The sequence below is a fragment of the Parasteatoda tepidariorum genome, chromosome 4 (assembly GCF_982258835.1).
Source record: "Parasteatoda tepidariorum strain Cologne lab strain chromosome 4, Ptep-v5.0, whole genome shotgun sequence".
Taxonomy (NCBI): Eukaryota; Metazoa; Arthropoda; class Arachnida; order Araneae; family Theridiidae; genus Parasteatoda; species Parasteatoda tepidariorum.
This window is the reverse complement of record NC_141758.1, coordinates 110,183,532-110,211,170: the sequence shown is the minus strand read 5'-3', so window position 1 is coordinate 110,211,170 and position 27,639 is coordinate 110,183,532. Positions and strand designations below refer to the sequence as shown.

Here is a 27,639-nt window from a genome sequence, read left to right as displayed (position 1 = left end):
AGTAAAAGAATTATCGTATTTTACTAATGTATAATTGAAATTGATTTTCTTAAAGAAAATTTTTTAAGGGGGCCCCAGGCCATAGCCTAGTCTAGCCTAATGGGTAATCCGGCCCTGACTGTGTTAAAAGCCTTACACGTGTTAATCAGGAATGTCTATTTAAATATATGTTGTAATTTGTTAAAATTAAAAGGACTATCAATAAAGAATAAAAAAAAACCTATTTGGATTATCTAACAGGAAAATTAACAATTTTTTATCTCACTTTCAACTTAATGATAAATATCTGGCATTATTTAGCATCATTTAAGAAGAAATTTGACACACAATTATCAAAATTTTTATGGTTAAACTCCCTTTACAAATATGAGCCTTCCATTAAAATATTCTTTTGAAAAATAGAATTCATATTTTTAAAACTAAATCTCTTTTTAACTGATATTGCAGCAAGACTGAAAATTTTTATTACACTTTACAAAACTTGCTTCAAGGACATAACCTTTCACATCTTTGAGATTTTATTCTGAAATTAGAGCTGCAAGGTGAACTTAGGGTAACTGAACAAAATGAAGTGCTTTATTTCTATGCTCGAACCAAAGTATTTTTAATAGAAACTATTTTAAGAACATTTCTATGGAAAGAAGTACCTTCCATCTCTATCAGCATTTGGAGTAACTGTTTTCACAAATATACCAAGTTTTTCCACTCCGGCATCAGCTCCAACACCCATTCCAATAATACTTAACCCTAAGCCTTCTGGACCTAATATGAAAATTACAAATCAAAATTTTAGTTTCAAATGAAATAGTTTCATTTCAAAACAAAGAGCTACATTCAAAACAATTTAGTAAATAAATTATATAAACACTCTGCACAAGTTGAACCAGTATTTATATTATTTTAAAGTTATGTGACGGGCGTAACTTTCAAATAATAAACTGATTAGCAACTGGTTGGTTTGAATAATAAACTGATTAGTATTAACAATAAACGAAGAGCAATAGAATCTTTTATAATAGGACAAGAATCTGATTAAAATAATAATTAGAAGAAATGCAAGAATCTGATTTTAGGAAAAATGACAACATACCTAAACTTTAAAATAAATACCCTTTTACTATATATGAATAAAAATATTTAAACTAATTAGAATTTTAAGTAATACTACTTTTCTGCTATAAGCATAGATAACCATATCTTGAATTAACAGAGTGATTTTTATATAGGGTATTTCATATTGACAACCCTAAACAGATATAACAAAACTTCTATAAGAAATCATCTTTATACATCTTCTTCATTATGACACTGAGTTTTTAAACTATCAATTTAATATTTAAATGTCTTCTAGAAGAATTAAGAGTTTAGTCTTCTAGAAATTGTATTGTCTTTCGAATCAGTAAAGTAAACAAAGGCAAATTCCAACTCACTTAGAGGAGCTTTTATTCACATTTTCAGCAACTGACCGTTAACTACAGCTAATGTAAAGTGTTTACTTACCTTCTTCATACCTAGTGGCACATAAAGCAATCATAACTGGTGCAAGTAGAAGACAATATTATCACTGGGGCAATAAATAACAATTACGGTATAAGAGTCTGATAAAAATAATATAAACACTAATTTTAGTGCTTATTATTATTGCAAAGTTTAACTACTAATTTGAATATATTATTTGGCTAAACTTTTATCAAGAGGTGAAAATTCTAGAAATGATCTGTTATCTTAATGACCAATTTTGCACACAACAGTGAAAGGTAACTAGATGTTTCCCTGTCTTTTTAGAATCATTGTCAAAAAAAATTTACGTAGACTTTGGAAACTGCAAAGTGGTATTAAAATGGGAAAAAAGCAAAAAACCAATCAAAATCTGCCTAATAACTAACAAGAAAAGTAGAGTAAAAAACATAAAAATAAATTTGATTGCTAAATAAATGTTTCTAAAAGACACCATTTATTTCCATTTCTCTCTGACAATCAAACAGTAAGACAAATACAAGATTACAATTTAAGTTTAAACTAAGAAACTTTGCATTAACAAAATAAATAAAAAAATTTATAAAATAAAAAATTATCATTTAAAACTATTTGTTTCACAAAAAGACATTAATTGAAAAATTACCTTTAATAAGATCAACAGGAAAAACATCCATTTTTTCAATTCTTTTCTCTAACTCATATTCAGCAGATGCAGATATCGGATCAACGTCTTCATTCCGTCTATCATAGTCTTCCGTAGAATGAGTGGTATAAACCTAGAAATAACAATACCTTTAAAATTAAAACTGATATGGGAATATACAATGTTAAGGGCAATAGTTTATGACATCAAGAAAAGTCTATTAAGAGTTTAAAATGAATAATATGTAATTTTTCTGTGGACAATTGCTACATTCATTACACATAATCTAAAACCTAACTGAATATTTTACAACATTTATATCATTTAATAATCAACACTTGGAGATGGATACTATTCAAAAAAGGAAAGTCAGCTAATTGGCCAAGTCCATAAGTTAACTGGTCAAGCCATAATTAATTAACCCTTTTTGTACTGACAGGACTTTTAAGTCCCACTAATAATGTTCTCTTACAACAATGCAACAGAACAAAATATTGCATTAAAACTATTCTGTACCTGTAATATGACTTTTCATTTAACATTATTAGTTGCAAACACATGATTATTAGAAGTTGAACATCAACATGGTACTATTTAGTTTTTGATATCGTGTTTGAGGATGCCATTTTATAACTTCCCAGTTCTCTATCTTGATCAATTCCATAAATCTTGCATACTTTTTCATTGATTCATTAAAATTTAAAACTAGTTATAAGACAAAGTGTTAAATGTTTCGCTTTAATTAAAATTTTATATTCATTATATTTATTATTTAGCATGTTAATCTTATATTTTTTTTAAAAATATTCGTCAAAAGTGCAAAATAATAATTAATTTTCAGCTAGACAAACCAAATTCTATATTGCTTTCCAAACTGAATCCCTAATCTAACAAATGAGCAATTTAATTCAGACAATAATGTGAAAATGAGCATGTTCTGACAGAATTAAAACTTAATTCTAACCAATTTTATTTTAGAAAGTTAAAAATGATGTATATATTGGATAGAAAACATCAGAAACCTTAAGTTAGTTTGAAAGAAGGTTGAAAAAATCCATTCTATATTAAATTAAAGGCGTGATATGCAATTATACTAAAGTATTTCAACTAATAACAGATACCATTACCAGCTTAAAGTTAGTTGTATAATATGCAGAACAATACAGTGCACTTTTGGAGCCTTGCCTAATATTTCAAATTTTAAAAGGAAATTCTAGTTATGCTTTGTTATATGGTTTATCACAACATTTCTTCCATTTCGCATGTTTCATTTAAACAGTAATTAGCAAACTTTACATTTAAGCTATTTAAATGAACTCAGAATACTTAAAAAGCATTAGAAAAATGATTAGACAATTTTTACTCCGAAATTTTTAAATAAAACTCATAAGTTAGAAATTAATCGTAAGTTATCTTTTGCCATATAATTTTTTTTCATAAAAATCTTATAGTTTCTTTTTAAAATTTATTTTATCAATATTATTCTTGCTATATTTAAACCAATTAATCTGTGTCTCAAACAAAGATGAATTTTTAAGTAAGAAAATTTTATAAATATATATATTCACTACACATAGCAATAACAATAGTAAAAATGGGTAGGTACCAGGGCTTGAAAATCACATAGCATGGCATATCTCAGGCATTCAGATTGGGCATATATCCTTTTTTTACAAGCCGGGCATGTAAATATTGTATCAATAATTTGCTAAGACAGTGATTATGGGTCCCTAAAAGTTTGATTATAAATAAAAATTTATGTGAGAGCAAAAATAGGAATGATATCATTATAAGAACTCTCAACTTAACATCTACTTTAAATCTTTAAACAATTTTGCATTGCGCCCTCTTTTTTAATATGAACAAAAGTTTCCAAAGAAGTTCAAAAATTCCTCACATAACAGATAAAAGTAACCAATTAACAGAAGAAAAAAGGAAATTACTTTAATTGGATTCGTGCTAAATGATATTTTTGTAGTTCGACGAATTGGGTGTTCAGGATCAGGTACGTCATTCACAGGTTCTAGTTGGCAATTATCTTCGATCTCTGGAGGAGATAAACCAGGACATTCGAAATAGTAGTGGCCATCTTCAAGAAAATGATATTCTGTACCATCATGTATAAGCGTAGATTCAAATTCGCCTGGAGTGAATGTGGCATTCAATACCTCCTTCTTGCAATTATCATTTAATGTTTCTTAAGCCACATCTTAATGACTTTCATCAGATCTAGATAAAAGTAATACTACTTCTCTTGCCTCCTCATCACTTAACAATGCTGGATGTTCCCTAGATAAAAAAAAAGAAGACAGTTAAAGATATCTTAAAGAAAACAAAAATGAAAATTTATCAAGATGGGATAAAAAGTGCAAAGACTAGATTAACATATACACTATTAAAAGTAAGTTAAAATTAGATAAACAAAAAAGCTGTTAATTGACTTTTTTACGTAAAAACAGTGTTTTACTTGCTACTTAATAACTCAGCAGCTCCATCTTTAGTCAATAACAACAAAAATTAAATTTACATACTTAACTACAAAAACTAGATTAATATATACAGCTTATAAAATTAAGCTAAAATTAGATATAATAAACAGTTAATTGACTTTTTTAGAAAAAAACAAGGCTTTACCTGCTACTTAATAACTTAGCAGCTTCATTTTCAGTCATTAGCTCTATATATCCAAGATTGCTATGTTTTGTTGAGCTGGTATCCAAAGGCTATAAAAAATTTATTGAATTTCATTATTAGAGAAGAAATACAATTTGTAAGTAATGGCTGTTTATACTCTTAAGTTTTTAAAACTTCAGGTATTTAACCCGGAAAAAAAATTCCAATAAATATAAGGTTTTAAATATTACAATAAAGTACCACGTTTTAAAAATGGTATTCTTTACAAACAATCAAAAACTCTTAATAAGTTTAGATATTATAAAATAAAAATATTATTTCAACTTCAAAAAAGATATTTAAACTTTCTGAAAGGGATAAAAAGGAAAGTTTAAGCTTTAAAATGAATTGATTTTATAAACAAGTAATATAAAAAAAAATTAAGTAAATAACTTCATCTCTTGCAAAGCTGACAAACAATTAAAAGAAAATTGTTACAAATTACATACCTGGTTTATTTAATTTTGATTTAAAAAAGTTGAATTTAACTTACTTGTCAAATTCATTTTCACACCAGTCAGGCTCTCTAAGTTTTTGTTCATGCTATGGATAAAAAACCACATCTAAATCCCTGCCAAGAAAAAAAAAGAGAATAAAAAAATTCATTTCATTTATCATTACTTTGAAGAAATAATTTAGCTCAAAAGACAAATATTTCCAAATGCTGTGAAAAGACTAAAATATCTTATAATACAAAATTAAAAAAATGTTTTTTTAAAAATTAAATTCAATAACTTTTTAAGAACTACAAGTTGCACTACCGTGGTACAAAGTTTTCTTTTTATAGAATTGATGGTAATGTAAAAATTATTAAAGATTATAAATTTTTAAAAAAGAAATATTAAGTTCATAACATCTATCATGCCTTCTGCAATATAAAAGTTGATGCATTTGTATACAGTATGTAAAACAATAACTAACAGTCATTAGAAGCATTTTTTGTCCTGAAAGCACAAAATGATTGCCACTTGTTAAGGCAGTGAGGCTAACTTAGCCCCTGGCCTGCAGGCTGGTAGAGCCTCATAGACATGTAGTCAAGTGCAATCTTTTAGTCAATGGTCCTTTAAATCAGTAACTAAATACTCTTAATTTTTCTTAGACTAATATTAGACAGACTTAGAGAACTTTGACTAATATTAGTAGCTTTATGCAAAAAGCTACAGTTTAGTGTGTAAAATAAAAGAACACCTCAATATCCTTTGGCCTAATTATTTTATCTTCATGTGCCTAAGATGCTAAATTAATAGAATTATTAAGATAACATCTTAGTGTAGGGGTGCACAACCTGCGGCCCTTCGACTACTGAAGTGCGGCTCGTGAGAGCTTCTAAACACAATAAAAAAAATTTCAAAAATGGCAATTTTTAGTCGCACTTTTAAGTCATCACGTTTTGACACAATCAATTTTAACAGATTCTTCAGTAAATGTACGTTTAACGCGCTTTCTTGAAGCCGATTTTATTTAAAATATAAATGATTTTCTTAAAGCAGTTATTTCCGCTTTTCTACGTGATTTCAAAAATCCCGAATTTTTATTACGACGCAAGTTTCAGATCACCCATTTAATTAATCACTTTTTGGTGCACTTTATTTGTGACGATTTCATCTTAAATCTAAGTGATTTTTAATCTTTTTTTTTTCGCAATTCTTTCTGTTTTTCAACAATTTTTATCGGCAGTTATTGCTATGAGTTCCCACGTATTATAAAAAATTCCAATAATTCTATTACGACATGCAAATTTTAAATCGTGCATTTGACACGCTTTATTCATGTTGAGATAAGCATAAATATAAGTAATTTTTTGCTCCCAATTATTTCTATTTATTATGATGTTATTACGACACGTGATTGTTAATCGCGTAAATAAATAATCACTTTTTGATACGGTATTTCGATACAGTTTTATCGTAAATCCTAGTTATTTTTTCTTCGTTTTTTTCCGCAACGAATATGATTTGGTCGAATGTGGTAATGAATTGTGATTTGGTCAAAAACCAAATATTTGGAAAAAAAAAAGAAAAAAAATCAACTGAACACCGTACACTCGGGGCCAAATAGCAAAATCTTTTAGCAGCATAGCAACACTAAAACTAAAATTTCAATGCTCAGAATAATATTTCCTGGAAAAACGTATTCATAAATTAACTCTAAAAAATAAGGCCAATCAAGAGCGATTTTGAAAATGTCGAAAAGCGAAACAGAGAACATAAAAATCAATCTTAATTTTTGAAAGAAAATTTTGAAGCTGAACATCTCAGTTTTCCAATTACCAGAAAAAGCCAAGAAAAATGAATTAAGTCAACAGAAATGCTATTAGAAATTACTGCGTAATAATAAAAACGTCTAAATAAAGTTTTTTTTATTTAAAGAAAATAAAAAGTTAGAAAAAACGTTCTTAATTTTTTAAATGAAAATCTTATGCTGAAAATCTCAATTTCAATTTGTCTCATTGCCATAATTTTAGAAGAAAAAAATTGCTATAAAATAAATTTTATTAGTAACTTTATTTTTAAAAAAAATGCTGAGTCATAATAAAAATAACTAAAAAAAGAAAAAACAAATTTTTCTTAGTTCCTGAAACAAAACTTTAATACTGAAAATCACACTTTTCTATGTTACTGGTTATTTATATTACAGTACCGGGAAAGAGTGATAATAAATCAATAGTATGAGACGTTCTGTTAAAATGTTGGGTTATAATAAAAACAGCAAAAAAATGGGAAAAAATCATTCTCAATTCTCAAAGTATCGAAAAAATTACAAAATTGACTTGTCTGATTATAATTTAAAAAACAAAGTAATATCTATAAAAATTCAAAAATAAAAAAAACTAAAAAATGCATTTCTAAAAAATATTCTGCCGAATATTTGACTGATCATTCAACCAACTGAATTTTTTACAGAAGGGCCAAATACTCGTTGCATCCTTAATTTAAATGCAATGTTATTGCAAATTGAGAAATCATAAAATGGCGGAAAACGAGAATTTTTATACTGCTCACTGTTTGTAGTTTAGATTTAAATTTTTTGCTGCTTAAGTGATCTTTTTCGACAAAAAAGAAGGAAAATGCTTACGATATAAAAAAGTCTAATGATTTATAAAATGAAATAATAAAATACATTACAAAATAAGCATTGAATTTTATTTTGAACTATCACAGTTTTGTGTTTATTTTAGGCTTTTGTTTAAAACCTATAAATTTTCCTCAATTAAAATATTTAATTTGAATTTATATTACTTAATTATGACTAAATTTTTTCCTACTTTCATTCTGTGGGCATTGCAATTTTTTTATTAGAATTTAATTCTAAAATGAATTTTCGTATTGCATGATATGTTAAAAAAAACATTTATTTTCTTCAATATTTATTGATTTTGATAAATCTATTGTTCATATGATAAAAACAGCAATTTTTTTTGTAAAAAAAGGTATAAGTTTTTATTATTTTTGAATTAATTCTAATAATGGAACACCTTTAATCTTTTACAAATATATTACTAAGTTCATTGATAAAAAAATATAAAGCTAATGTTTAAATAAACATCACTACATTTGTCATTAACATGTCTAAATACATGTGCGGCCTTTCCTTAGCCAACCTGCTGTGCAAGTGTCTCTTCACTCAAAAAGGTTGTGCACTCCTATCTTAGTGCATGAAAGATTATAAAGGTGCTCGCTTTCTTATTTTGCATATTGTGTATAACACACTATTGAAAAACAAATTAATAAATATTTAATCTATAAATTTATGAATAAATGTAAAAACAATTCATACCACATTTTTTTTTGTTGAAGTTTGCTACCTACAATGGATAAAATTATGCATTTAGACAATAAGTCTCGCTGATTCAGGGGATAGAGGGCTTTTCCTTCCAAAAGGGTGACCTTGGCTCAAATTCCACATGTGGCTGATCGTTAAGAATTCTACTCCTGGCTTTTACTGACGACTGTGGTGACGTAAAATATCCTTGTTGGTAGATGGGTTCGAACTCCCTTGTACTTAGTGTGAGAGGCTTTCGGGGTTTTTCTTTTCATGTTTCGCATTTCTTGTATTCTACTCCATAAGAAAAATCCTTCACGAAGGCTAGTTTATGTCAATACTCTTGATCAAAGAGTTCCCCCTGTCTTCTGGGATGTTTTCAAAGTTACAAGGCTAGGCAGTTGGACATTGGTAGACATTAACTCAAAAATAGATCGGCTGTCTGATGCCGGTTATAAAACAAAAGGAATCGGTAAACGCATTGAGAAAAGTTCAAAATTATGCTTTCCTGGAGAAAACTTACTTTAAACTTCTTGCTAAAGCTTTCTTTTTATGGGTGCGCTGACGAAAACTTTTGGCGGATCAATGTATGAGATTAATATTACATGACTTAGCAGTTTGAAACAAAATCAGATTAAAAAAATAAGCTTAATCAGCTATAAAAGCTGTTATGGTTTCAAAAATGCATGTAAACAGGTTAGAAGCAAGCATTTCTGCTATAGACAAAATTGTTCTTGGCTGAGGGGGGATGGAGGTTAATGGTTAGTTATTTCGTAGACCAATGGCACGATAGTGACAATTTAGTCAGCATTCAACACAGATCGCCATTTCCGCAGACGATCGAATGGAAATCGACCTGAATCTGTATGGGTTTCATGAAGCAGCCCAAACACCGTTTTTCCCAAAGATAGTTCAGTTCCTGACCCACTGAGACATCGGGACTCTTTTCTTATTGTGGTAAAGAAAATTAAGCTAGCTGACTGATAAAAAGTTTTAAGGGCTGTTATAACTTACGATATTCTCATATAATCTAGGCCTTTGTGGTCAAATGTTAAACTTCACTTCAAAAAGTTGCAGAATTTTTAAAACTTAACAAAACGCTGTTTTGCAGTAATTATTTGGTATAAGATTTTATATATATATATATATATATATATATATATATATATATATATATATATATATATATATATATATATATATATATATATATATATTGCTAATGATATAGAACTACAGCCTTAAATTTAGTAATAAAATTCAACCTTTTGAAGTTGGATATCAAAAACTTATTTAAGCTATATTTTCCCCCTTTTTGGTGCTTAGCATACGAAACTTTTTCCTGGCATAACGTTTAACTAACTATCTAAAATTCGATGGAAAAATCTACAGATTATCTAGAACTTAAAATATCGTCCGCACAAATTACCTTGTTTGAACTTACTCCTGGAAAACATTCAGTTTGCGTCTTTGAACATTAAAATCCGAAAAATGGATGAAAAGTTATTCAGAGTGGTTCGATTTTTTTGCACCACGTACTTGATATTTATAATTTAATAAAAACTTAAATTATTCATATATTTTTAAAAACCAAGTTCAATTAAAATTTAAACTTCTACAGCTTGAAGACATGAAAGTATCTATTAAATCTTCATACAACTTGCAGTGGGTAAAATAGTGATTGCTTCTGTCACATTATCTGTTATAACATAATATTTTAACATGTATTATTGCGAACTGCAGCATTAGATATCATTAAGTATTATATTATAAAAAAAAATTCTTTGTAGTTTTTACTGAACAGCAATCAATAAATTTAATTTAAATACAAGGCACAATACGTTTATACACACAGGTTTATTTATTCATTTATTTATAACAGTTGTTGAATCGCCAACTCAAGACTGCTAATGTTCAACTCCGTAGCCTTGTCATTTTGAACCCAATCCAGACGACAAGGGCACTCCTGGATCAAGTATTGGGAGAAATTTGTCTTCCTGGTGACTAATTTGATGGAACTAACCCGCATTTGCGTTATTAAGAGAAGAGAATCACGAAAACCCTCCACGGTTAATCTGACTGCAAGGGGACCCTAACCCATGATCCTACCACCTCTGAGGATATTTTACGTCAGCACATACGTCGATGCAAGAAGGATGCGGAATTAATATAGACCAGCAATCGGGATTTCACCTCATTGAATCACCTCATTGGAAGGCAAACGCTCTATGCCCTGAACTATCACGGCTCCACACACATTGGTTTAGAAAAATAAGATAAAAATAAAATTAAAACTGTCTAATAAAAGTCAGCTTTTTTTTTAAATAAAAGACTGCTTCCTAAAGAAAATCCGCTTGGACTTTTTTAGAAAAGGTCAACTCTTATAGCTACCCTACTAACTAATGCTTAAAATGGACAAGCATTTCGAAAACACTATTTGTGGTGGAAGAAAAGGTTTACTGCCTTTGGGTTTAACATTTGATGGCAAAATTCAAATTTGTCATTTTAAGAACAAAATCTTTAACAGTTTGCTCTTGTTATGTTATATTATTTTGTGGGCAAGATAAAAATTTTAGTCAGGTTGATCTGTAAACTAATAATTTACTTTTGGTAATACGGATTATAGCAATTACTAATGAAGTATAACTGCCTATTTTGGTTCATTTTTTAATCATTAAATAAAACAGCGATTGTAAAAAATATTAATTGTGATATTCATCCAAAAAAAAAAAAGAATTAAGCTTTCTTATGAAATTTTTTTTTAATAATATTGAAGCGCTCAACGCTGTTGTTTAAATTGTATTGCAAAGAAAATTTCGAAAAAATCAAAATAGCGATTAAAATAACAGCTAGTGTTTTTACTATTTTTCTAAATTTATACAATGTGCAAAATAAAGAGTGGACATCCTGAATAACGTATGATCTAATGATGTGATATTTTTTTCTGGATTCTTAGGACTCAATCTTAATAGTTTATGTCTTAACCTATAAAATTTAATTATCGGAAGATAATTCAGGCTAAAAAATAATATCTGATAAATATTTATTATTTTATTTAGTAATAACCGAAAAAAACTTGATTTCTGAGGTATAAAAAAAACCTTACATAATTTTAAAGTATCTAATTTTAAATAATAATTAAAACTAATTTGATAACTTTAATTTTTCAAATTTCAATACAAAAATCGAACAAAATCGTTCGAATAGTTTTTGAGAAATCAAATTTTGAATATACGATTCAAGATATAACATTAAGAAAAAGAGATTTTGAAGAGTATTTCGGTGACTAAATGTAAAACCAATATAAAAGTTTGATGATGCGTTTCTTGCTAAACTTTCTAGAAAAATAACAGCGATAAAGCTGGAAATATATTAAGTTATGAATGAAGCAAAAATAAATTCTTCTTAGCTTAATTAACAGGGCCATTGGCATGTAATAAACACTAAATTACTTAATATTTTCACAAGAAATTTCAATGCATAGAACGAAAAATTTGAAATTTCAACATTAGTTGCTGTTATCATTAAGATAATTTCAACAGCAAAATAATAAACAACGACACTATTTAATTGCATTTATTTTTGATTTACCAATGCCCATATTTAAAATTGATTTGTCATAAAGGCTTGATGGAGTGCAATTTTTGAACCTAATCCAAACATTAAAATCCCAACATGCATGGAGTAATTCCAAGGATAAATAAAAATATTTTCAGAAGAGATTGCAATTAACATCAAATTATTTTAAAAATTATGTAATAGTACTTTTAATTTCAAAAAATACTTATATTTGTATTATATTAAATTTTCAAACACAATTTTAATAAATCTATTTTAACAAAAAATTAAGAAAATTTATTTTCAAATCTACTAAACCAAAGGTTTTTTCAGTACGAAGTTTTTTTCATATTTTTTCAACTTAATAGTAAAAAATTAACAAAAATTATAACACTTTTAACTGAATATGGCATACGCAATTGCAAAAAAAATTGTTTTAATGTTGTATTAATATTTTAAGAAACGTATAGTTGTAGCAAATTTTAACATATCTGACGGATGTAAACAAATCGGGTAAGACTCAATGCATTTATATAAATGTTTAGAAAAAGACTACCTAATCATTTTTACTTTTCAGGATAAAATAAAAATCCAAATTTTTTTCTTTTTTAAATGTTCAAACTGTAACGATATTAACTACATGCATCTTTAAACATACATCTCACATCTGTTTTTATTTTCCAGAAAAGAATGGGGTCTTAAATTGTTTGATGGCTTTAAAATAGTTGTCAAACAATAGACGTCTCCTTAGTATTTATTATAAGGATTCCTCATCTTGGCCCTCTGTGGATGTATTTTTTCTTTGTTCTCACCAATTTACAAAGGGGAGTCGTGGTGGCTCTGGGGATAAAGTGTTGGGTTCGAACCCTAGCGATGGCTGATCAATAAGAATTTCGCATCCGTCTCGCACCGATCACAGTGCCGAAGTAAAATATGATCAGTGGTAGATGGATCATGGATTAGACCCTTGCCGACAGTCTAACCGTGGGAGGTTTTCGTGCTTTCCTCTCTATGAAACGAAAATGTGGGTTAGTTAAATCAAAAAATACTTCACGAAGGCAAATTTCTCCCAATACTTGATCCAGGAATTCCCTTGTTTTCTGAATTGGGTTCAAAATGACAAGGCTATGGAGTTGAACATTAGTAGTCGTAAATCCCTAAAATTGGGTCGAATGTCCAACGACGGTTATAAAATAAAATTTACAAAGGGGTAGGAGTTAAATCAATTCTACAGATTCGGAAAAAGTTTTTTCAAAGGGATTTTCACAACAGATTAAATATTAGTTAATTAAGCATATCCCTTAATGTTTGATGGGCATTGGACAGGGGGACAATTAATGACCAGCGTGTAAAAATACGTACTTTTTACTTTCGTTAAAAGTAAGAAAATTACCATGTATGCATAAAAGCGAAAAATTTTCTTGATGGTATTTTTCCACTCTGAATAAAAAAAGCTCTTTTTAAGTTAAGGAAAATGAAAAAGATAGTGTACATCAAAATTCATCCTTATTGGAATCAAAGTTTTAGAAAATATGTTCTAAAATCTGCTGTTTTGAGCGGAAAAAGGCAAAAGGAACCGGTAGCAACGTTACTAAGGGTTTTAAATAGAAGTATAAATAGTATTACTCTAACTAGAATTGTTTTTGAATCTTAATTGAGAAGTTAAAATTGAATTTATGATGGTTCAGATCTTAAAATTTATAGAACATGAGAATGAAATTCTTACCTGAATTATGGAATATCACATTATCGGAAAAGAAGGCCGCAACTTGTTCTGTAAAAATTGCAAATAAAATAATGCATAAATATGGTCATAGGCATTTCAAACCATAAAATTCAATAAAAAAATTCATTACAAAATTAATGATACTTATATTTTACAAAATGTAAGTGTGCACGGTGCAAAAGATCATAAGAGCAGGGAAAGACGAGACAGTAACTTATAGTTTGTCTATTTAAAGAACTCCCCTTAGGACAAAGTCTAAAACCGTCTACTGTTATGGAAATCAGAAAACAGCAGAAAAAATTAATCACAAGAGGGTACTTTTATTAACGTCAATGTTTCATTAAATTTGGTAATAAGCACTACCGGTATTATGGTAATTGGTGTAGTTTTAATAGGTAGCAAAAATACTTATGGTACAGTGTATTTTATTAGTCAATTTGGTACCTATTAAAACTGCATCAATTCTGCGCAGTTTTATAATAGATATTGTTATGATAGATTTGTATTACTAATGTGAATTATTTTTATACCCTCCAAAGGCTCAATTTTAAGAACTGATTGGATGGAAATTATAAGTAAATCAATCAAGCAATTTATTTCTCATTATTATTCGTAAGTAAATTATACTTTTACAAGCTTTTAACTAATGTACTTTATTATACATACATATACCTATAAATTAATTATATGTTTTGTACACAAATAATCATCTCATTTTCAAGAAAGTTGAATCTTAGTGAAAATAAATTTCAATTTAGAAAATTTTGTGTTTGATAGTCTGCATTTTTAGCATTTTAAGATAGTAGTTTAAAAAAAATCTTAGTAAAATTTAATGAAAGTTGTTAAAAAATTCACTGAAAATTTGAAAAAAGTTCAGAGGGAATGTATTGTCTCCGATTCTATAACATAACTTAATAATATATATTAATTAGTCAATTGTTAGCATTAATTAGTTATCTCTTGAGTTCACCCTTTTGAGCTGTTAAGACCGACACTTATTAGTTTTCATAAATCCGATCATTAGAACAAAAGCTATGCAGAGTTATCTCACTTTCTCTCTTTTTTTTTTAAGTGGTCCATATGAGCTGCTAAATTTGAATGAAATCAGAGTGGGATGTTATTCATGCAAATTCATTGTTTCTACAGCAAAATTTATTATTTTAGTTGCATTTGTTTTTGCTATTATTGTATGAAAGGTTAATAATTTACGAACTTGATATCAAAACAGTTTAAAAAGATGGTACAATCGTGTCGATTTATTTATTTTTACAAATGAATTTTTTTAAATAATTAAATTTTTTTTGTTGTTTCTTTTTGGTAATTTAGTATATTTAATGTCGCATTCATCATGATGCACTTTTTTTGGATCTTGGTCCAATAGATGCGACTTTTTATATAGCAATTTTGCCAAACGTATTTCATTTTTTTTTTTTTGTTTTAATATTTATTTTCAGCGAGATTCTTCAGAAAAAAACAGAGCCAGAATGTTAATTTTTATAGAGATGATTTATAGAATACCTACTTCTCTTATTTACTAAGGAAACATGATATATACTTATTAGTAAATTATATGAATAATTGATAAATTAAGTTATTAATTAATATCATAAATTAATATTCAATTTTATTAATCAATTGACAGAATAATTGATAAATCTATTTTATTAATATGAAGAGATTGAGTCGAAGAAAAATAGAACTATAGTCATGAATATTAAAAAAATTCGTTAAATCTGAAACAAGTCTTATAGTTGGAGGTTTTAATGCAATTTTTTCACTTTCAAATTTCAAACTTCTCCAGACTAAACTTTTAAACATACTCAAGTGGAAATTGGAATTTAGTTATTTTTTATATCTGAATGACAAAACTAGCCATCGAATTTTTGGGGGCTATTTCTATATCATGACGCCCGGTGGCTGAGTGGTGCCATAGGTCGTTGGTTCGATCCTTGGGCCGGGCAAGGTTGACTCAGCCTTTCATCCCTTCAGTAGGATCGATAGATGAGTACCAAGCATGCTTGGGAACTAAACACTTCGAGTTTCGCGTTCGGCTGATCCCCTAACCGGAACATCTGCTCCTGCACTCCACAGTCCAAAGTCAAGAAAACAGGGATGAGCACAGTAGGCCTTGGCCCACTATGGGCTGTCGCGCCAATGAGTTCAGTTATTTCTATATCATCAGTCCAGAATCTTATTTTCAATCAAGATTAATAATGTTCTTTGTAGTCTTAGCTGTCACCGACGTTTGTGATTCTGTAGTGTGTCTACCAATACATAACTACAACACCAATCCACTGGTATGTAATATATGTTAACTCGATTTTATGCTGGGGTACCTTTTTATAGATGAATGCTGACATTTTAAATATAATTCTCGTCACATTGGTGACATGGACGTGATACTCGTGACTGTGACGTTATCCATCTTCTCGCACTGTTGCTGCTCAGTATGGATCATTCTCAACGTCGGCTTGTATACGCTCGACTTTAATGGCAACACAGGGGCGACCACCACTGTGAACTTAATACAGCTCTCCCGGCTTCTCACAAAATAGCAATGAATCAAGTAGTGGTTCACCGAATTCTGTTACAGATGAAAAACACATTTCTAATTCACTAGTATATAAGATATGTTAACTCGCTTCAATGTTGGGGTACCTTTTCATAGATGAATTGTCGATATGACTCTCCCCACAATGCGATTGATATTAAACAACCTTGCAAATTTTATTTTTAAATTTAAATAAAATTTATTTTCACTTTTGTTTTACTTTAAGTCTCATGTATTTCGTTTTTGAAGATTAAGTTACAAATAATTTTGTGCTCATTTTGTAGCTCACTCGAGAATAAAAAATTTTTGTGGCATCTGAATTTTTTTTTTACTACTAGTTATATTTCTATAATGAATTTTGTTAGGTCTGAATGTGAAAAAAACTGTAAGCAAAAATTAATTATTCACGCAATCTGCCTTGTAAAATTGTTTTTGTGAATGACCTGAAAAAAAATGATCCTAAAATAAAATTTTCCTTCAAGCCTGCGCAATTTTAACAAATTTTTATACTAACTACAAAAAATGCAATAATCAAGCAAAGAAAAAATATTTAGTTTCAAAAGATTAATGCTCAGATTATTCTTGTACAATGACAATGAAATAAACAAAAATGCATGAGTAAAAAAAAAAAATCTGTTGTAGGTAGGTTTATCTGTGATGTAGATAATTTATAAGGGAACAATATATATAAATGGATATTGTTAAAATATTATAAGTCGTCATAAATTCAAAACAATACAAAATTGGTCCTGTATTGCAAGCCTGTAATAGTCCTGTGTATTTCTATATAATGTGGTCTCGAAACGGCTTCTGATATTGAACTGAGATTGATGTGTATAAGTTTTGTAATAATAGATCCTAGAATGGCTTATATTCTGAACAAATATTTATTTCTATATAAAACCCTTATAGGCTTACAATATAGGGCCAATAATGAAGTGTCTAAATTTTGCAGTATTGGTTCTCGAACGATTTTAACATTGAACCAATATTAATTTCTATATAGGAATCCTTTTAGGTTTAGGATATATTGGAGTGTCTATATTTAATATTGGTCCTAAAACTTTCAATAATGGAACAATATTTTTTTCTATGTAGGACCCTTATAAGCTTACGAAATTGGTAAACATCTGGATGTCTGTTTACAATATTGCGATGTCCAGATTTTTTAATTTAAGTACTAGAATAGTTTTCAGTAATGGACCAATATTGACTTGAACGTAGACCCTTATAGACTAATAATGTTGAGTGAGTAGTGGGGTGTCATATATATATATATATATATATATATATATATATATATATATATATATATATATATATATATATATATATATATATATATATATGTGTGTGTGTGTGTGTGTGTTCTAGATTGAAGTGAATCTTGTTCCAGTATTGAAAGCCATTCTAGGACCAATATTGAAAAATCTAGATATCTCAATGGACCCTTGGTGCATGTTCTTATAAGAACCATAGGCCACCATTCTTAGGTTACCTCTGCCATGTAAAAGAAAAAGGGACAAAAAAAAATTCAAGTTGAGATATGTTTGGCATCTTTCTATTATAAGCTACTATCGGAAATGAATGTTTTTCAAAAATGAAATTTGTTTTATCAGTTTTAGAAAAATCCATTTTAGCGTTTATAGCATTAGCAATAGAGAAAAAACAGTTGTGAAGCCACTTTTTATTGAAATCAGTAACGAAGCACTTGCATTGTTTTTCATATTGCACGACAGAACTGGAGCCAAAGTAAAATTGTTGCTTGGGTATTGTTTTTGGTTATTATTTTTTATTGGCGAGGTAGCTAACCAAAGATTTTGGTGCGATAATGGTTTTTTTTCATTATTATTTTTTTATACAAAAAACTGGCGCTTTCGGTAAAATTTAAATACTGCAGTTTGAGAAAAATTACATGAACTTGAAATTAATTAAATTTACGTAAACTTCAGATAAATTAGATTTTGTTAGGGTGAACGAGAGGACAAAATTTTTTAATGGGCTAACAATGTGCTAAAATGGGAGACAAAGTTCTAACTGGTGTTTTTTGATCGGAATTGAGATAAAATTCGTTAGGAGGCAAACTTTAAGCTTGCGGTTTCTGGGAAAAAGAATCGCAATATTTTGTCAAGGCCATATTGTAAGAGAAGTTTAAGTTAAACGAAACGTTTTAGTGGGGTAAGGATTGCCTACTATGGATTTTGTTTAAAAGCAAAATTCAAGCCTCGGGTTTTTTTAAGTTAAAAACTTGTATTGGCCATTAATCACTTTAATTTACAAGTGGGTTTCCCTTATATAGCTTAAATTTCAAGGCAAAAAATTCAAACTTTCAGTTTGTAGATCAAAAATCGTCGTTTTGAAACTAAACCGTGGTAACTCAAAAAAGCAAGCTTTTCAGGAGAGTGATTTCAAACTTTCCGCGCTAATATTAATCGCGGGAATGCGATGACGATTTATCTGCTCTCTAAATTAACTTTATGAAACTATAAAGATAACAGGTTGTTTTTCTAAAAGGGTGACTTTTTTTACACAAAATGACCCAAAAATCTCATTTTTCGACTTTTTTGAGTTACAACGGTTTAGTTTCAAAGCGACGAAATGATCTAAAACGTTTCTTCGTAAATACTATAATAGACTAAAAATATTTTTCGGGGGGTAATGGTTTGCTTTACGATTTTCTATAATGGACTTGCTATTAGGTTAAAAAAATAACAAAACTTATTTCCTCTTATATTTGATGACTTTGGAGAAGCTAATGATAATTTTTTTGGTAGTATAACGATTTACAATGAGTACGCTAACGGCAAAATTACTTTTGCCTTTAGCTAACGAAATGTTAGAGGGCGGAGGAGATCTAAATGCTTCTTACAATGCGTTAAATTTTAAGACAAAATTCAATTTTATATTTGCTCACTTTACAGTTTAGGCTAAATTTGCTTTTTACCGAAAATAGTTTGGAGGGATAACGGTTTCCTACAATAATCTCTAATTTCAGGCAGACAATGGTGTTGGAGAAATGGCTTATGGTGTTTCAGATAATAACTTAACTATATCTTAATTTGAGCCGTGGTAGTTCAGGGGATAGAGCCTTCAAATGAGGTGAACGGGGTTTGATTCCCAGCGAAGGCCAGTCGATACGGATTCCGCACCTGCTCGCACCGACCGCAGTGCTAACGTAAAATATCCTCAGTGGTAGACCGATCATGGGTTAGAGTCTCCTTGCCATCAGGCTAACCGTGAAAGGTTTTCAAAAAGTCCTCCTGGAAGGCAAATTTCTCCCAATACGTTACACAGGAGTTCCCTTGTCTTCTGGATTAGGTTCAAATTTACAAGGTTATGGAGTTGAACATTAGCAGTCGTAAACCCAAAAAAGTAAATCGGCTGTTCAACGACCGTTATAAAATTAAATTATAAAATATTTCTTAATTCGATAACTGTTTTTGGATGGAAGGCTTAACATTTATCTACAAGAAATTAATGTTAAATTGCAAAATTCAAACTATTTTTTTAACCCAGTTAGGACCTCTTTTTGCTGTAGTTTTTTAAATTTTTGATCGACGGCTTAGTGGAAATTTTGACGAAATAACACAAAATAGTAATTTCTCACAATAAGCTAAGAGTTATGAAGAATTTTGGTTCAAAAATTAGCTTAATCAATCATAAACTGCTTTGGCTAAAAAACACTTTTGGGTAGGTTAAAATAAAACATTCCTGCAACAATAGAACAGTGGCTCATAGATATCAAGGATCTACAATTTCATGACCAATGCAATGATGTTCAGCATTTACTTTACTTTCTGGGCAAGTTGGCACAAATTAATTTGGAGTTGGAGTGCTTCGAGTAAACATCTAAGCCAATCCATCTCAACATTATCGCAGTGAGACTTTATTTAAAATCTTCTTGTTTTAAAGAGAAATTTTTTTAAGTTGGTTGGCTAATGAAAGTTTTTGATGCCAAACAAAGGCTTACGATATACTGTTAGGGTCTAACTGAGTTGTTAAATCTGAATCGTTAAAAATCGTGAATTTTTACTTAACAAGAAACTGCTTTCGTCATTATTTTCAGTTGGGTTAATGTTTTCTATTTATAGGTGGAGTGGGTAACAAAGTTTTGGTTGACAAATGTCTGCTAATTATTTCCTACAATGTGCTAAATTTTGAAGTCCGATTTCTTTTTTATTTTATATCATAACCGTCGTTAAACAGCCGTTCAGTTTACGGCAACCAATGTTCAACTCCATAGCCTTGTAATTTTGAGCACAATCCAGAAGACAAGGGAACTCCTGGATCAAGTATTGGAAGAAATTCACCTTCATGGATGACTTTTTAATGGAACCAACTCTCATTTGCGTTACGTGGAGAGAAAAACCATGAAGACCTCCCACGGTTAGCCTGGCGACAAAGGGGACTCTAACCCATGATCTGTCTATCACTGAGGATATTTTAAGTCAGCACTGTGAACGGTGTGAGGCGGGTGTGGAATTCAAATTAACCAGCCTTCACCGGGATTCGAACCCAGTTCACCTTATGGGGGGGGGGGCGAGTGCTCAATCCCCTGAGCCACCACGGCTCAAGTCCAACTTCTTGTTCAATTCCATAGACAGCAAGTAACTAAACTTGTTAAATAAACTTGTGAAATAAAAATATTTAGCGTTCGGGACGCAAAGATAAATAACACAAATGCCATATTAGAAGGTATTAAGTGGGACAGGCAACACCCGTTAGCAGTACTACCTTGAACAATGATTAACAAAGTTAAGAAAGGGAGATTTTTTATTTATTTATTATAAATAATTTTAGTTTATGAATATGTTTCACCTACTGTCACAGTAACACTTTGTGAAATGTTAACAATTTACTCTTTTATTTAAATCTTATCTTTTAATTTTTTAATCCTTTATTTCTTTTTTATTTATAGAATTTATTTCACACGAAATTTCCCTAGTGATTTTCTTAAATTAGGGTTTTGTCTTCTCGATTTAAATACAAATATTTTTTTTAAATATCCTGTTTGGCAAAACTTCACTTTTCTTATTATAAAGAATATTAACTTTCTGTTGTCCCCTCTTCGCTGGTCATCACGGTTATTATACTTCCTGTGGGGAGAGATGCCCCTCTATACCCTCCTTTATTTTTTCTTCATTTATTTTTTCAGGGGGGCTTAATCAATTTGATTCGTCTGATTTTCAAACTCTTCGCTCTTTAAATTTAGTAGTCTATCGCTTTTTTGGATCAATACCAATTAACGATTTTTTTTAAAAGATTTAACACTTTAGGTCCGAATCGAGAGAAATTTTTTTTGCATCCTTTTTCTTTGCTTTTAAGTTTAATAAAATCCTCGAACCGTACATTTCTGTTAATTGAATATCTACTTTTTAAAACTTCAATTTTCTTTAACATTAAAGACCTTTTCAAATTTAAGCATTCCTTCTGCATTTATCTTAATGATCATCATTTAAATTTGTCTTTTTCTTGTATCTTATTCTGATGCACGACGCTTTATGTTAAATTCTCTTGTCCAACATTTCTAATTCCAGGCTTTTTTTTGTTAAAATTGCGTCAAAAGATACGTTTTACTGGTAAAATTGTGAATTGTTCTAAATACATGTTGTGCTAAACTAAGAGAATGTGGGAATACACCATTTTATTTGTGTTCATTTTTGTGATGGTTTTTCATTTTTTTTCCTGTATGCGGTGAGTAATTTGGTTGTTTATTGGTTGTTATTTTGAGTAATGTTATTGATTTGAGTACAGGTTTTACTTCACTTTGGAAACATCTCACCTTGTAAAATACTAAGCTTGTGTCTGGCTATAGCACGTCATTGTCTTATTTATTTATGATCATAATTAATTTTAGTTTTCACCTTATTTCAAATTTGGTGATACCAATTTATCCAAACCTCACACTTTGTGACCTATTGGGTTTTCCAACGACATCATTGTACCGATTTTATTTAATGATCACGTTCATCGTCATCATAAATAGCTCGACAGCCCAAGGCGGGTCTTGGCCTTCTGAAGAAGTTTTTTCCATGCTAAGCTTTTTCCTGCAACCGAATTTCCAGTCCTTAGTTTTTAAGACCAAAAGGTCTTTTTTTAAGCCATCTATCCATTTCAAATTCGGTATGCCTTTTTTTCGTGAAATAACAGGTCTGGCATTGAAGTTTCTATTTTTGGTACGATTTTCATCCATTTTGAAATAGTGGCCTGCCCATTTTATTCGTCTCTTAATAAAGTCAGTAATATCAGGCTCATTATATGAGTGATAAGGCTCTAGATTTGTCCTTCTAAGGTACACATCATTTTTTTTTAAAATTCCTCCAAAAATACTTCTCAAGACCTTTCTCTCAAAGGTACCCAACATAACCTCCTTCGTACAAGATATGGTCCAGGTTTCAGAAGCATATGTTAAAATTTACCTTAAAAGAGATTTATATCATAAAACTATCGTTTTTCTATGAATTACATTTTTTAAATTTATTTTCGAATTCCATTAAAACAACTATTGGCATATTGTTATATGATCACGTTCCCCTTAATTTAATTAATCTTGATCCTATTTCCGGCCTTAATTCGTTTGTGTGTTCCATACTTATAAAACTCACTATTGCCTATTTTTAACTCAATGACTATATCCAAATGCAAGTACAAATTCAAAGATATAAATATTATTACAGTATCAAAAAAATATGTAAAAAAGAAATCGGTGTTCAATCTAAGTCAAATGGTCAAACTTGAGTCATTTCTTTTCACTGCAAATTTTATTTCAGTTGATTTTTGAGAATAAAATGAAGTTCATTCAAAGATTTTCCCACTAAAGTAAAAATTAAAATTTGTGGGTTTTTGGACAAAAAATTAGTTTAATTGTTTTTGGCATTATTTTTTAACGGGTAATGCTAATAAAACAATTTCGATGGGTATTAGATTTCCTACAATTTGTTTGATTTGGAACCTTTGTCACTATCAACGATAACTTTTTTTAAGGGTAGTGCAATTACTTCCTACAATGGACAAATGCTTGGAAACAAATTAAAACTTGTGATTTCTAGGTTAATATTAACATGCGCCAGCCAATTTTTTTTTTAATTAATTAGAACTTTTGGGTGATGTGTTATTGATTTCCCACGATGGGTAAACATTTGAAGAAGGCTAATGTACGTTCAAACTTTTATTTCTTAGTAAAATATTAGCTAAGATATGGCTTTGCATACCTCTTTTGGTAGGTTACCTGAATTAGCAAAACGTCTACTGAAAAATAACATTTTGAGGTCAAATTCGATATTGTGGTTACTAGCTCAAAAATTAATTAAAACTTGTTTTGGCTATTTTTATGAAGTCCGGTTTGTAGTTCATACAATAGGTCAAACCAATTTTAGCCAAAAACTACATTTGAGCAAGTGATTTAACAATGCGAATATTTTGATTCCAGGAATTCTGGGAACTGCAAAGGGTTACGTTTAAAGAAAAAATTCAAATTTGAAGATTTAAGGACAATGTATTTAGAGTGTATTTTGCCCTGCTATGATGTTTTGGTGGATGGACTAACAAAAATTCAATTCGGACTAGAATTTACTAATATTTTTCTACAATGGGTTACCGATTGGAGATAAAACTGAGCCTGTTTTTATGTTAAAATGTAGTTATAACCTATCAATCCAAAAACTTTTTGAAAATGGGTTAATCTTATGGTGGTGACTTTCTCCTACGAAGGACTTAACCAGGCATTGTAAATGGCAAAATTCATATTTGTGATTTCTTTTGTCAAAAAAAGAGCCGACACTTGTTTATTAAAGCAATATATAACTTTAAACTTTCCACTATTTTTTCTGAAATTAGCTGCAACTTGTTTAGGACATTTTGTTTTATAAAAATGGGAAAATAAAAATTTCTGATGGACTAAGGAGGGCTAGCAATTTCCTACATTCATTGCTGTCAATTAAAACATATTTCATAACTTCGGTTGTGTTCATGAAAATTTATGTTTTAGTAATTAGTACAGGCTTTTCAGTAATTTAATGCGAGGTTTTTAAAATATTAATTCGATTATCTTTAAATAATTTAGATATAAAATTTCATAGATTATATCACTCCAGAAAATGACATAAAAAAACTGTGTTATACAACATTAAAGAGTATTGAAGCAATAGTTTCATAGAAAATGTGTGTTGCAATTTGCAACACGCAAAAATTTGAATGAAACAAGGGAAAAAATCTTACCAGAACTAGGTCGCTCTACATTATACAATTTACACACTAACTTCCCTTCCAAAAAATTAAGGGTCACAACTTTTCCTGCAAAAATTACAAAGAAAACAGTAAGCAATGTTTAAATAAGCCTTTCAAATCACAAAATTAAATTTAAAAAAATTATATTCAAAACACTTTTAATAAAAACAACAAATATATGCATGGTGCAAAAGAAAGAGAAACAAGTGAGTAACATAGAAGAGGTGGCTTAAGTTTTTAATGCATTCTTATAACACTTGCTTGATTATTTCATAAAGATGTATATTGAACAATAAAAATGAATTAAAAATTATTATGCAAAAGAATTGGTTTATCTTTCCCTCACAATGCGTGCATGTGATTTACCATTAAACAGATATAGACAAGCTGACTTACAGGATTGGGAGGATTTTCTTTTTATGTAAATTTCCAGCTGTCTCTTGTTTATTAAATCAAAAATTCGCTGTGTCCGAGGAAAATTTTTAGATAGCTCACGATTTTTTTCGATGGGTTAATGGAGGATTCCCAAAAGGTGCCCCGTCAATGGATCGACGTCTACAGATGTCCGTGAAAAGAAGTACCAACACTTAGAACTTTTAATTTTTTTCTTTAAATTTTAAAACCTATAATTATATTTAGGTAGAATGCGCAAAAAAACGGACCACCCTGAATAACTTTAGATCGAATAATTTTTACGTTCTAGGACTCGATCTTAATGGCTTTAAATTAAACAAAATATCGTTTTGAAAAAGTTAATAAATATATTTTTCATTAAATCTAAATAAAATTATAAATAATAAGAAAATATTTAGATAATAAAAAAATATTTAGATGGTCATAGGTCAATGGATTATTATTATTTTGTAATTTAACCACATTTGCGTTTTATGAGGGAGGGAAAAGGCAACATAAGCATAAAATCGAACGTAATAATTGATCATGAAAAGGTCATATGTATTCTTTATAATGTTTACAGTTTTTTTTAAAATAATTTTTTAAAAAAAATTTTCATTTAACTATAAAAGTGATTTTTTTTAATTCTGAAATATAACTTCTTCTATGAAATAAAAGAACTTTTGTTAAAAAGACAATCCTCACAAACAGTATACATGTGGATTTTTTAATACCACCCACGTGAATACAGCTTGTGTGTTTATCAGCAGCCATATTCTGCCCTCTTAGACTCAACACGAACTCTTAGAACTAACTAAGTGATGATCATATTGTTCATTTAATGTTTTAACAGTTGACAGTACCTTCTGCAAATTTTTTGCGAGGTCGCTCTGCATGAAATTCAATTCAAAATTTATCACGAAGAGAAATTCTACTTGAGATTACTTATGAAACTTTCCTACGGCATTCAAACATGTTTTGATTTTTAAGTACCATCTTTAATTTTGATACATTTGTTCTCTTCTCTGAAATATTAGTTATGTTAATGTTGTATACTATTTTGCTTACAGTTCAAGAAGAATTATAGTAAAAATATGTAAAGGGTAATCGTATGCGTAATAATCTGCATGCGAAATTGCTTGTTAATTAATTTTGAAAAGTGTTCTGTAATTACCACTCTTAATATATATTTTGAAATCTTTGTCAACATTGTGGTAAAAACAAATAACGAATAAGTGCTCGCCAATAAATAGTTTAGTGAAGAAAGAATTAAAAATCCAGGGAATCACTTTAAAAAGGAAACTGAGGTTAAAAACATCTGAACATCATGAGGTTAAAAACATCATGAAAATGGAGAGGAGTTGAAACGTGATTCTTGTGAATATTTCCAACTTTTATCGGACAATCAAACTGGTTTTGTTGTTTTTATTTTTCTGCCTTCGCAAGAAATTTGAAACAGTTTATTGATGCATTTCTCTTTATTCTCCAAATATTAAATTATCTCCCAATTAAGAGTAATTTGCATCTCCCAATTCATTAAGTTATTTTGTTTTTACTTCTGACAAAGATTCTAAAAAGGCCTAAACTAAAGGTGGTGAGCACAAGCACCCAGTATATGATTTTTTTTAACAATTTATTTCAGATTTCTGGTTTTTAAGTTCATATTCAGTCTCTGTTGTAATCGGAAATTCTGTCAGAGGACAGAAAAAGCGTCATCTATGATTTTGAACACACTTGTCAAATACCTCGTGTTACGTGATTTCAAGGCTTTTAAAATATTTCCTGTTTAATTGCTGTAACTGAAACTGTTAATTAATTTCACTTTATTGCTTAATATCTATTTATAGAGTTACAAGGCCTCCTAAAATGTTTATATTAAAAGACACTGAAAGCTAAGACATTTAATTATATATGCAAAAATATCCCTCTTTTTACACTAATAGAGAGATTATGGAATAATTTATTTTGTTGAACTTGTTTTAATTTAGTTTTGAGTGAAGTTAACCTGCAAATAGGCAAATGGAAATTCTTTCGTTATAGTGTATTATAATCAACAAACCTTGTTTGGTTAAATAATAAATTCCAGTGAAAGTTACGTCTTTGTGAAAGTGTCAGTGATGCCAGTGAAAGTTAAAATCTTTCACTGGCATCAATAAATAAAATTAAAGTAATAAAATGTAGAAACCAAATCTTTTACTGGAAAAGCTATTCATTTAAAATTGTAAAAATTACTAATAGAATTTATATGGAGCTCAAAAATTCTGATTGTGATCATTTTTAAAAATAATTTCTTCTTCAAAAAGTAGACGGGGGGGGGGAGGTGAAAATCCTTTTGCACTAAGGATGATGCTTTTCAGGAGGGCGTCTTTTGGGAGATCTTAAGAGAGTTAGAATCTCCAATAAGTTATTAAAAATAAACTGTTGCATGACTGGTGCTTAAAATTAAAAAATTGCAATGCATAAAAAAGTTAAGAAAGAAAAATAAGGATGGAACTTTCTACTCGTACTTACAGTTTTTATCTTTCAAAAGCTACAATTCCTCGTATTCAACTTCAAGAAAGGGAGTCAGGCAATGTTTTAATCTGGCATATGAGTCAGGCCTTCACTTCTCTGTGGGATCCTTAAAAA

General features: G+C 29.3%; 1 pseudogene across 1 annotated transcript in view; it reads right to left on the bottom strand.

Annotated features, from left to right (window-relative positions):
* Nucleotides 1-4,309: 4,309 nt before the first annotated feature.
* LOC147812553 (uncharacterized) overlaps nt 4,310-27,639 on the bottom strand; it is a 79,575-nt pseudogene continuing 56,245 nt past the window's right edge. The window contains exons 18-21 of the transcript XR_015433417.1: nt 13,842-13,889; nt 5,289-5,366; nt 4,757-4,845; nt 4,310-4,411 (exon numbers count right to left, since the gene is read on the bottom strand). The product of XR_015433417.1 is annotated as an uncharacterized LOC147812553 (transcript). The remainder of the gene's footprint in view (nt 4,412-4,756; nt 4,846-5,288; nt 5,367-13,841; nt 13,890-27,639) is intronic.